At 46.0% G+C, this 12,491-nt stretch overlaps 1 protein-coding gene across 1 annotated transcript in view; it reads right to left on the bottom strand.

Annotated features, from left to right (window-relative positions):
* The window catches only part of SORBS1 (sorbin and SH3 domain containing 1), a 211,496-nt gene extending 199,895 nt beyond the window's left edge, over positions 1–11,601 (bottom strand). The window contains exon 1 of the mRNA XM_039871670.1: positions 11,133–11,601. The gene's annotated coding sequence lies outside the window, so the exon portion shown is untranslated. The remainder of the gene's footprint in view (positions 1–11,132) is intronic.
* Between the last annotated feature and the right edge of the window lie 890 nt (positions 11,602–12,491).

The following is a 12,491-nucleotide window of genomic DNA, read 5'->3' as shown; positions in this document are numbered from 1 at the left end:
TGCCAGGATTAACAGAGGCCAATAAAATAGAATGAATGAACAAGCCCCCCCAAAATGGTGGCTTCTCCTCCCATTTCCTCTCAACTTATCAAAACCACCACCAGCTTCGTACTTACAAAGGTGTCACACAGCCCTGCCATTCATTGCCCAGCCTCTGGGCCAAGCAGAGCAGGTGGACTCTCTGCCTCCAGGCTGATCCTCCCAGAAGCTGGCTTCCCACTCCTTCTCAGGAGCCCAAAAAGCCCTGGGAAGACACTCCTGAAAACCATGCATGTTGCCATGGGTACCACCAATCAAAGGCTCCTGGGCAGGTTTAATTTTTTAAAGAGAGTGTTAAATATTTTACATTACCTAAGCACAGTTTCTTCCTGGTGTACCATAGAAAGGAATACCCTATACTCCTTGAATTAAGGATTTATGCAAAATAAATGCCAATCTGCAAGGTAGCCTGTAGAGGTGCATACCCACTGTCAAGAGCATCCTCTGGATACGCTGGTTGCCCAGGCATTATGTTCTTTGAGGGAATCTAGAACCACAGCCACAAAACTCTTCTCTACTAGAGCTCTTTTGACTCCAAGAAGGAAAAATTATTTACAATGACGCTTCAGGTGAGTGCTTAAATGGCCATGACTTTAATAATTAAAAACAAAACCAAGACCATAGGCTGGTGGGCGGCGGGGCCTCCCCCTGCAGCAGCTGTCTTGAAGAGGAGCCATATCTTCTATCAGTGCTCAGGCATGACTAACATTTCCCAGTTCCTGGGGGGCCTCGCCCCCTCACACCTGCCAGTGCTGGCTCACTAATGTACCATGTCCAGCATAAAGGCCGTACAACACGAACAAAGTAGTCCTAAAAGGCTTGAGACTGCCTTGGCCCAGGCTCAGGGGCCTGCCAGCCCGATTGTCAGCAACCACCACCAAACCCTACTTAGGCCCCAAGCTCTCTCAAGTCCTGGCTTTCTCCAGCTACTCTACTTTCTGTCCCTGTTGGGATTTTGCCTTCTCCAGAGCCTTACTCATTTTGTCCTGCCTACAGAAGCCTAGTTCCTGCTTTTGCCTTGGCTTCTCCATCCAGCTCCCTGGCCTGCTCTCAAGCTCACTGCCCGGGCCACTAGGGCAGCGATTCAGATCTCTCAGCTCCAGTTCCGGCCCATCTTACCTCATCTCTGGCTTCCAGACCCTGCCCAGCCTCCTATCACCAGTCCACTGTGTAGACTGTCTGTAAAGAGAGGCCCAAGCACAGAAGAGTCAGTGATGTATATATTATAGCTAACTTGATAAGACTCCCTAATATCGACGTACCACAAAAATAATTCCATTTCTTCCCCACCTCAGTTTGTTACAGGCAACTACAATCCCTGACCATCATTGTATGCTCACAGAAAATTGTCACCCAACACTAGATCTGCCCTGACTAAAGAAAAATACTAAATGGAAAAGCAACCTGCCAATAAATTATCTATTTACATGTCAGTCAAGGAAACTGCTCATATGCACAAACACCAGGCAATAAGAGAAACTGTTTGGATTTCACAAGGCATGTCCTAGTGACCCTTCATACTGGGAACCAAGCTCAAAGGCCTGCTAATCAAAGGCTTTTGCTAATAATCAATGCATAAGGCACTATATAAATGAGTAATGAGTTTTCACATTGACAAGCAGGCAGAAAGGCAATTCCTGGATCTAACTAAGCGCCCATTCCTGTTACAGCTGTTATGAGACAGAACATCACCCATGATGATGGAAAGACCCAAACAGGAATGAGATTGGCAGAGCCAGTTACGGGTTAAGTTACAAGTACTCAATACTCCTGATCACTGCCTTTGGTACTCAGGCAGTATTTTCTATGCCACACTGAGGATCCAGGTCATCAGGAACAGTCATCAGGAACTGTCTCCTCACAGGTCATTTCTGGGTCTGTCATTGCTACACACCTGACTTTAGGTCTGTCACTGGCCTCTCTGTACCATCTGCTCTGTGTGCCTCACTGGGTGAGGCGAGATGCCACAGGGGTTATGTGTGCCTAACATGCTCTCACTACCCCCGCGACACACACTTTGTAATACTAAACCTTCCTACTTCAAAACATCAGGATCTAACTTCTAAATTACCTGGGCTCCTGCCCCTTCTCTCTTCTGCACTCCTTTGGCACATCCGTTTGCTCCACAGAGGTGATGATAAATGTCTGTGACCCCACCCCTCCAAGGGAGAGATGCAGTAAGGGAAGAAGGAATGTGTGGGGACAGCAGAAAGGGCTGTGGGCAGAGACACACCAAGAGGAAGGAGACATCAAAAGGATCCTTGTTCAGAGTACCAATGACCAACGCAGGGACTCAAAGGGTTTTGTGAACATGCTGGTATTTTTACATCAGTTCACACGACTGAAGCAGCCCCTGGTTTAGACATACTCAGTTATGTGTCCCTCTCCAGGTGGTCGGTCAGCTCTAAAAACACAACCTCGCCCCGCAATGTTCTTTTCCCATTCTACAGTCTCCTGTTTGAAAAATGCCTCCCAGAAGCAACTGATAATTTCTGTCCTTTTCTCATTCTCAAAATAGCGACCAGCACCACTGAGTGATTACTATGTGTCAGGCACAGTTCTAAAGACTTGCATTATTGGATCATATGATCCTCCCCACAATCCTGTGAGGTAGGTATAATTATTTTCTCCATTTCACAGGTGAGGCAACTGAGAAACAGAGCCGCAGCTGCCCCAGAGGGCAGCAGAACCAGGATGTGAACCCAGGCAGCCTGAGTGCAGAGATCAACTCTTAGTCACTCTACTCCCCGAACTCACTTCAGTGAGAGAAGAGCTGAGCTCCAAAATAAGAGATCTGTTCCCAGCACAAGCCACATGACCTTAACCAACAGGCTTTTCTGTGCCTCCGCTGCCTCAACTGTGAAACAAAGCTAATCACAGGATCCTAGCTCTGTAGTCCAGCATTGCCTAAGAGAACTTCCTGAGATGATGGACATTTTCTCTATCTGTGCTGTCCATATGGCAGCCATTAGTCCCAGGTGGCTACTGAGCACTTGAAATGTGGCTACGGTGACTGACAAAATGAATTTTGAATTGCATTTCATTTTAATTAATTTAAACTTAAATAGTCACATGTGGCTAGTGGCTACCATATTGGAAAACTCAGCCCTGGTCTATAAATTCCGAGATGGCGGCTGCCACTTCTCTTTGGTCATCGCTGTACTCCCAGAGCCCAGCATAGACCCCTTAGTCTACTTAACAGTCCTGGCACATGAGCTCACAGGTTTGGGAAAACCAAAATAAGTTATGAAAAAGCACTTAACCATTTTTAAACACTATAACGCAGGATTATATCTGTAATTCATTTTCTTAATTAAGATGACTCCAACCTTAACTCATAACAATGTGAGGCCAATTAAATACATGATTATGATCTGTTTGGGGGGTGGGGGAAATCCTCCACTGTCGGGGCTGTGGTGCAGAACTGCTGTCTCCGCTGACTTTAATATCAACACGTCTGAGCACCCGGCTCCAGGAGGGAGCCAGGGAGTGTGCAGCTGGACTCCCAAAGAGCAAGGCCTTGTTCCTCGGGTAGGGTCTGGGCGTTCTGGCAGAGCGACTCGTGTTTTCACATTTCCTTGACGTACTCTTTCTAAGTGGAAAAATCTAACATTTACCATATATCTCCTATGCTCCAAGAACTGGGAGACACAGGAGATACAAAGATGACTACAATGTGGTCTTCACAAGGAGCCCAAGGTCCAGAAAGAATAGGAGGTCAAATCTGCAGAGTCCTTACTTCGTGCGAGACACTGAACTACAATCAGGAGAAAGGCAGATAAGCCAAACACAATCAATTCAGTGTGACATATGTCTTAACAGACATATGAACTATGCCTTGCACACAGCAGGTACTCAGTGCAGTAAACTGAATCAAATCTTGACCAACAGCTCATTTTAAGGCTGAAGAAACCAAGACCCAGAGAGGTTAAGTGACTTCTCAAGGTGACTCATGTAGTTAGTGACAGGGCTGAAGATAGCACCTGGGCCTCGTCACTCACCAGCTCAACAATCTATAACGCTGTCTCAAGGTGCTTCTTATCCTACAGTTTAGGGAGAGTGACAGGTTCTGCTGTCTGTTATGTATTTTTGTAAGATTGTATATTTGGAACTCTCTTGTAATCTGACGAGTAATTGTATGCATACCATCTTAGAAACATGCATTCAATCATTTAACAATTCTCGAGAATATAATATATATCAGGCACCAGTTAAGGGTTTGGAGAAGGAAATGAAACAAAATTCTGGTCAAATCAGAGGGTTAAACACCCATATTTAACTCTGCTCTCTCCCAGAACCCCACTAAAAGAATAGTAGAGGAATTCGTTCTTTAGTGAAAAACAGACAACGGCAGACAAGATATGTCAAAAGAACTCTGGAAGACAGAGAGCTGACCACCGTGCAGTAGCTGATCTAGGTTTCTGCTTCATTTGCTCTGCTAAGTGCAAGCAGAGGAATAAACCACTAAACAAGTGCCACAGAAATAGGAAAAGATGCAGGAACTGGAGGCACCAAAGACTGTGAGGAGGAGAAGCAGGAGGAGGCTAAAAAGAGAACAGCTCGCTAATAGTTGAAGCAAGGAGCAATCAGACTCCAGATTCCCTCCGCAATCTGCTCAGTCAGCAGAAGGTGGAGGTTCACTGTTTAGGCAAATTACACCAGAGACTCTGGGTTCAGACACGGTTGAGGGAGGGACACACAGCTGAGGGAGGAAGTGAGGGAGGGCAGTAACTTTCAGAAAACAGATGGACTGAGTGAAACTCTATAGACCAAACAGGGTACCCAACCTCCTTCCCCATGAGGGCTCCCAGAATGCAGGACAACCAGGCTGTTACAGCCTCTCCAGGCAAATTCCTCTCCAGGAAAAGCCAATGTCCCCAGGGAAAAGCACTGACATCTAAGTGTCTCCAGTGGAAAAAAGAGGACTCTCTGTTGGATCACCTTAAAATGAAATTAGCAACCCCTTCCTTATTGCAGAAATGCCCTAACAGCATTTTGGTGTCCACTCTTAAAGTATAAAAGTACAACCCAATGATCAGCATACTTAGAAGGATGATTCCAATGGGAAACACAAAGTAACCAAAGCAAGCAGAAAAAGGGACTTGAGGGAAACAGAAACTTTGTAGGGAACAGCAGAAAAATGCCAAAAAACGAAAACAAACAAAAACCTAGCATAAGTGAAATTATTGCCCCCATGAAACAAGAACAGGATATATTTTTAAAATTTTTAAAATAGCAAGCATTCAGAGAACAAGAAATTTCTAGAAAGTAAAACATCCAAGTATGTTTCATGCAAAACTATGAAAGCATAAATAAAAAACATGAAAGGGTTAATTAAGGTTAAATCTGAAGCAATCTCAAAAAGTAAAACAAAAACGATATGGAAAACAAAAATAAAAGATTTTAAAATTACTTAACCCAGTAAGTCCAACATCCAACTAATAGTAGTTCCAGAGACAAAACAAAGAAAAAGGAGAAAAGAAAACTGTCAAAGAAAATATAACAAAATTTCAAAAACTGAAGGATGTGAATCTTCAGATCAAAAGAACATGCCGAAGACACAGTACGATCATTTTTAAAACAAGAAAACTTCAAATACAGAGAAAGAGAGAAGATCCTAAAATTTTCAGCGAGAATAAAGCAGATTACCCATAAAATGATCAAAAATCAGAACGGCATCTAAATATTTGACATCAGTTTTGGACCCTAAAAGACAGTACAGCAATGCCTTCAAAATTCTAAAGGAAAATGGCTTTCAATCTAAAATTCTAGACAAATCAAACCATGAACTGAGTGTGAGTATAGAAAAAGAACTTTTCATACTTGCAAGTTTGAAGTGACCAACTTTACAGAACTTCTCAGAAGCTCCTGGAGGATTAAGTCAAGAAAGAGGAAAGAGAGAATCCAACCCAGGACAAGGCGAGGGAATCCTCAAGTCGAGTCACGCTCCAGGCCGAGAGATCAGTGGGTCTAGAATAGAGGAGCAGGACGGATGCCTCTGGGATGGAGATCTCAAAGGGAAAAAAATTGTAATAAAATAAGAAGGAACATATGTTGTGAAACAGAGATGTTTTAAAATACTGTCGGAGACTCTGGGAATTAGTAATAAGTACATAGAAAACTAAATACATAGCAAAAAGAAAGCAATTTTTAACTCATAAAAAAAGGATGTACAAGAAAGGAAATATCATAGTACAACTATAATGCTCAGCCATGAACACAATTTACATAATTAAAACAATGTAAACAATGAATATCTGTGTAACCAGAAACTGTGACGTAACCATATTGGAGGGACAGGGAGGAAGGGTAGTATGTAGGGAGGAAAGGTGAGAATAGGGGAATATATAGGCTCCTCTAATCTGTAGTAGAACATGAAGAAATAATATCTAAAATGAACAATCAGGAACCAGTATTGCAAACAGGTCGGCCAAAAACAGCAGGAAAGACTGGAGAGACAGTTCTCAACACCTCCAGCTTTGACGCCTGCCCCGCTGCTGGCTTCTCCAGCTGGAGTACAGGACCTGCTGTGCATATTGAGGTGGGACGTGGACAGGTGAAGGCCCAAGAGAAACATTTTTTCATGGACCATCAATTGTACTCAACAGCAAAGCATTTTAAATGCTTTTATACTAAAACCAGCACATATTATAGAACATAAAACTCATGTGAATTTTTAACATAAAAACTGGAGACTTCAAAGGGACTTCTTGCTTGAGAGGCCCACTTCACACACTAAACTTCCTGCTCACCATGAGTGCCAAGACTCAATATTCTCTGTAATTAATCAGAGTCAGAAGAAAAGTTGCAAGTGCTATAGCATGCATCCATCAAAGCATCTGAGACTTCACACCCGCACCCTGTCAATGGCTACCTACCCTCCCGCGTCACCACAAGACACCTTTTGGGTCCCAACCAACATGAATCAAAAAGTTGAGAAGTCTCTCATTCTTTTCCAAAGGGGTCTGGGTCCTGCTCTTGCTAGGTGAGTTAGCTCAGCCTGGGGAAACCAAAGAAGAACCACCACGCTGAATTCTTCCTAGAATGTCATCTCTTAGCCATAAGGCTGACCAACCCTTTCCCCGCCACACACTCTAAGTGATACCAGAATCACTGACAAGAGCCCGAGCCCCACCATCAGCATCCCTAAGCTCTAACAGTACAGGCCTCTGTTATAGAATACATTGCAAACACTTTTTCCATGGAAGGAAGTCAAGAAGCATGGCACATCTCTTGGGAGAGGGTGTCCCTTGTGTCCGCAATACAGGGTGGAGACTTTTTCCATTGTTATAACTGTTTTTGTTATAAAAACAATAATAACCACATGACAGTGAGCTGGGAATTTTGTTTTCTATAAAGAGTCACTACTGACCACAGAAGCAGGGGTGGAGGGGAGGTCAATGGAAGACCACACAGAAGTAAAAAGCAATTTAATTGGGTTTAGTTGGTTTCATGTGTAAAATACTTACACACGTATTCGAAAAGAGTGAACTCATCTGATTTCAAATTAAGAACAGAGAAGATCAAATTTTAATGACGCAATCAGTATATTAAAAAGCTGTATTATTGACAGTAAAGAAAGGATGGGGGAGGGCAAGGAGAAAGATACAACAGGAAGAGAGAAAAAGAAATGTAAAGAGGAGGGAGATATGGGGAAAGGATGGGAAGACAGTGAGATATAGGGACAGACGCACACGCCTACCCATACACAAAAAGAAGGAACAACTAAAAGATCCACAGACATACTTCCTCAGCCTGAAGTTAAATTACACTGTACATGGCCAGCTGTTAGCTGGAGCTATAGACTTTAAAGTATTATCACCTATTATGCCTTTAAATCATTTTGAATCTAGTTAACCACTGTTCACAGCTCTTTAATTGCTCATTGAAACATTCTGAAGCTTAGCTCAGGTCACAGGCCATAAGCTTCCCCTAAATGAGTTAGTTCAGTAAGGTATTCATCTCCGAGTATATCCTCTGAAAAAAGAGTGTATGAAACACTACCTATAAAATGTACAAAGCACAGTGAAAGTCAGAGGAGAAAACGCTGCTTGAGTTGAAAAGAAATTCTTTCCATGGAAAACTTTTTTCAGTTTCTGCATTTAAAAAAACTGGGACCTCAGCAGAACCGGGTCCCACCTCAGCATTCTCCAGCATCACCAGCAGCACACCTGACTTTCCACATGTTCAAGTTCTGCATGCCCCAGTGGTTCCGAAGGCCTCAGTTGTTCCTGAAACAAAGCAGCCTCCACACTCTGCAATCTGAGGGTCAACAGGAGAAATCCCACGGTGACTCCACATTAGTACCAGCCCCAAGCTGTATGTAGTCCACCTACCCCACTGTTGTCTAAGGCAAGCCTCTCCTTACTTACTTCACTCTAAGGGCTATAAAAATCTACTGTTTCATTCACAGCCGATAAAGACCCCCCCACACACACACAAACACAGTTTCCGGCACTATCTTTTCCCTCCAAGCTAGGTATCTGTTTTCCCCTTCTCAACCTGACCTGCCTCCAACCCCCTCTCCAATATGTTTCTCCAATCTCTCCTTTCTTCAGCCCCTAAGTCCTCCTCGCTTTACCTCATCTTAGAATCATTTCTATCAGAAGAGGAAGGGGCTTAAGACATACATTTAAAACACAAGACCGAGAATCTATATCCATCTAGGATTCTACCCCAGCTCTGCATCTTGCTAATTATGTGACCTTAGAAAAATCATCAAACCTCCCAACGCTTCAAATTCCTCAATGAAGGGCACTGAGCCTAGCAACCCAGAGGTCTTTTCCAACTCTCATGTTCTAAATATCTAGACAGTCACCTGTATAACCATAAATATAGCAGTAAGTTAAACATACACAGGAAGAAAGAATGAATTATAGAAATTCTTCCCTCAGCATTCTGTCATCCTACCCTCATCTGCCCAGCCAACCACCCACTCTAAGGGTTTGTGCCTCTCATACAGTAAAACCTCAGGAATCAGACTAATCAAGGAACAGGTGAGTCTGAATCTAACAGAAGTCTGAGTCCTGGAATGCTTCTTTCACGCCATTCAGCAATACTGTGGATTTCACATCAGTTTAGCAAACAGAAAAGAACCTAAAGATGCCATCACAAACTGTACTTGTGACTCTAAGAACAGTAATGCTGTCAAGAATTCTGGAAAATGGTCTGCCCCAAAGCCCTCCACTTTGCCAAGGCCCAGAGAGCAAAGCCACTATTATCCTAAAGCCCAAAGCAGGTTCGTGGCCAGGATCAAAGCCAGCCAGCTGTCTTGCCTCTGGTCCAGAGCTCCTCCATTAAAGCTTTTTGAGATCATCATTTCCTTTTTCACAGAGACTGAATAAATCCTAAATTACCAATGAGTGCCCTCTACAGTAAATCTATTTCCATATCCAGGGAAGAGTCCAGAGATAAATCTGGATGACTAGATGATTATGAATGCTGCCTAGTAAAAGCGTACTTTCCTGAACCCTGCCCATTCATTCTCTACAAAGAAAACTCCAGACTCTGCTATCTACGTTAAAGTCTATTTTGGAGTGGGAAAAGAGGGAAGAGCTGAACAGTTCTTTGTTCTGCCAGTCAGAAGTATCTGCTAGTCCTTTCCCATAACTCCTACCTGATCCCCACAATATTCCCAGTCCTTTCAGAGAAGTTCAAAGCAACTCTCCGACCAGAATAAAAGAAAGCAGGTAAGAGGAGGAGAAGGCCAATAAGGGAGTGCGTGTCCAGTGGAAGATAAGAATACCCCTGCCCCCACCTCTTCACCCTATAGGGGTAGAGAAATTTCTTTTCAGTTGCTAATTCCCTGCTGGGAAGTCGCCAAAGCTAATTCAACTCAGGGCCCTCCAGCTAAGAAATGCGCTCTCAGCAACCCCTGGAGAACTAAACCTTTTCCTAACCATCCACTCTTACAGTGCCCAGGGCAAAGGTACAAACAGAGCAACCCTTTTCTGCGGGCCCCTTAGGCCAAGAGCCTGAGACACCAGAGCTTGGCTGGCAAGGAGCTATTTAAGGCAGCATCTAGAGGGTGGGGCAGAAAAATTGCTGGCAGCATCTTCCTCCTCCACCCCTCCCTCACAGCCACACACACACACATTCTCTCTTTCTCTCTCTCGGTCTCTCTCTCTCTTCATAGAGAGCCATCTATCTCACCTATGTCTCTAAGGACTGTAGATCTGGAGTCTCCAAATGTCTAGTATGTGTTTTCTGTCATTGAGGCTGCTGTCTCCATCTGCTGCCCACCCTGCTTTAACCAACCCCCTTCTCTTCAATCACCACCAAGCCACCTTTCCAACACAAAACACAAAATTGAATCTAGAGGAGCTCAAAAACCAAGGAGGGGACTGGTGACAGACAAGCCATCCCTGGCCTTCCCTTATGAGAGGAAAAAGGGTACAAGTGGGGGTGATGTCAGATGCCTGATGTGCCAGATAGTTCCAGGATGTCTCTAAATGAACCTCCCTCCTATTCACCGTGAAATCAATTTGGGCAATTTCAGCAGGTCGGCCCTGTGACAAGAGGGCATCCCAGTGATCAGTTTAAAACAAAAATCTAAAGGCTCAGCCAGAACATGCTAGGAAAACCCAGGGTCTGGATAAAACGAGCTACGCTCAGTGGGATCCCTTCTGCTTTTATGTAGCAACGGAATAGCGTAATAAAATCTGTCTGCCTGAAGAAAGCATGCACTGCTGAATTTCAAAGCCATCTTACCACAGCGGATGCACGGGGATGCAGAATTCAACAGCATATTCTCGCATGGAAGGAACATAATGACTTCAAGCCTCTCTCCCCCTCTATTATGAATGGCGCTACCGCTTATCCAGGAAGCCACGCCGGAAAGCAGCCAGGGGAGAGCGGAGGATGCCCGGGGAATTCGGAGAAAGGAGTTGCTTTCTGTCCATCTCAGTGATGAGCTGCCTAGCAAGATGCTGCCACTCTGGGGGATGAAGCAGTATGGGCGGATGGGCTGGCACGGAGTCCCCGGACACATACACACGTACCCGCTCATTCAGGTGGGTCCTAGGCCAGACTGGTCGTCCTTGCGCCCCTCCCGCCGCCCTTTCCTCCAGAGGGATGCTGATGAATGTACACACCTGAGACGCCTCCATCCTGCCACTCAATCTCTCCTTCTTCCCCTGGCTGCACCGGAGGAGCCCGTCCTCGGCAGTTTCACTTTACAGCGCAAACCCACCCGGGCTTTGATGTCTCCTCTACCCACCCATATTGCAGCCAGCCTGAAGCAGGAGAACGTTCTCTCTTAGCAGAGGCCATGATCACACGTACCCCCACCCACCAAAAAAAAGCCCTGGAATCTCTCAGAACCGCCGCACCCTGGGGAACTTTCTTTGAAAGACTAGTGATCCACTAAGCAGGCAGGAAGGAGGGTTCGGCCGAGGCGGCCACGGTTTTCCCAGTGATTACGGGGGACCCTCTGGGGGAGGGGGTCCCCAAGTCCTTCCAACAGCTGGCCCTTTAAACGCGCCTCCTCCGAGCGCTGAACAAAGGCGCCGCCCGCGGGGGCCGGGCCGGCGCACGCCCCCGGCGCCGCCGCCGCAGATGGGGTGAGCAAGGGCGGGTGGCTGGCGCGGGCTTACCTTGCGGGTCGCCGGGCGGGCGGGCGGGCGGGTAGCGCGCGTCCTGCCCCACTCGCACTACACGCTGCAGTTGGCCCCGCTCTGTTTTTCTGGGACTCAGCGCTGACTTCACCGACACTCCGCGGCCGGCCAATGGGCTGCGGCAGCCGCCCCCTCATTAGCATGCGTCTGGAACCGTCCACTCCGGCTGCGCTCTGGAGGCGGGCGGGGCCAGGGGGCGGGGCCGGGCTCGGCAGTGACAGGAAGGGGCGTGTGCGCCAATGGGAGGCGAGGAAGCACCCCGCCGCCCCGCCCGGCGACATTGTCAGCCCCGCGCGCGGGCCCGCAGATCTCTGGCAGATAAAGTGCGCGCGGGCCGTGTAACCCTTTCTGTCGTGGCCCGCTGCAGGTTCGGCTGGAGGCGGGTGCGGCGCGACTTCTGGCCCTTCAGAGAGATCGCCCACGGGGAGCTGGGAAGGAGCCATGGACATAAAAATAACAGCTATCGTTTCTTGGGTGCATATGTTACTTAACTCCTGTGCCCCGGTTGGCTCATCTGTAAAATGGTATAATAGTAGAATGTCGTGAGGATTAATTTAGTTAACCTATCTATGTAAAGCGTTTGGGTCAGCGTCTGGCTGTCGCGCTACATGTTTGCTACTATCATTATGATAATCTGTACCAGCCAGTGTGCTTAATGTTTTCTGGATATTTTCTCTTTTGAGCCTCATAGCCTTATAAGAGAGGCACTGTTACTAATCCCTATTTTTCAGCAGGAAAACAGGTGTGGTTTAAGTGGCTTGCTTCAGGTCACAGAGCAGTGCAAACAGAATTTGAACCCAGGCTCTGAGAGTTCATTTATGCAACACACGTTTATTT

This window comes from Pteropus medius, unplaced genomic scaffold (assembly GCF_902729225.1).
Source record: "Pteropus medius unplaced genomic scaffold, Ma_sr-lr_union100, whole genome shotgun sequence".
NCBI lineage: Eukaryota > Metazoa > Chordata > Mammalia > Chiroptera > Pteropodidae > Pteropus > Pteropus medius.
Note: the sequence above shows the minus strand (reverse complement) of the source record. Positions and strands in the feature narration are given on the sequence as shown.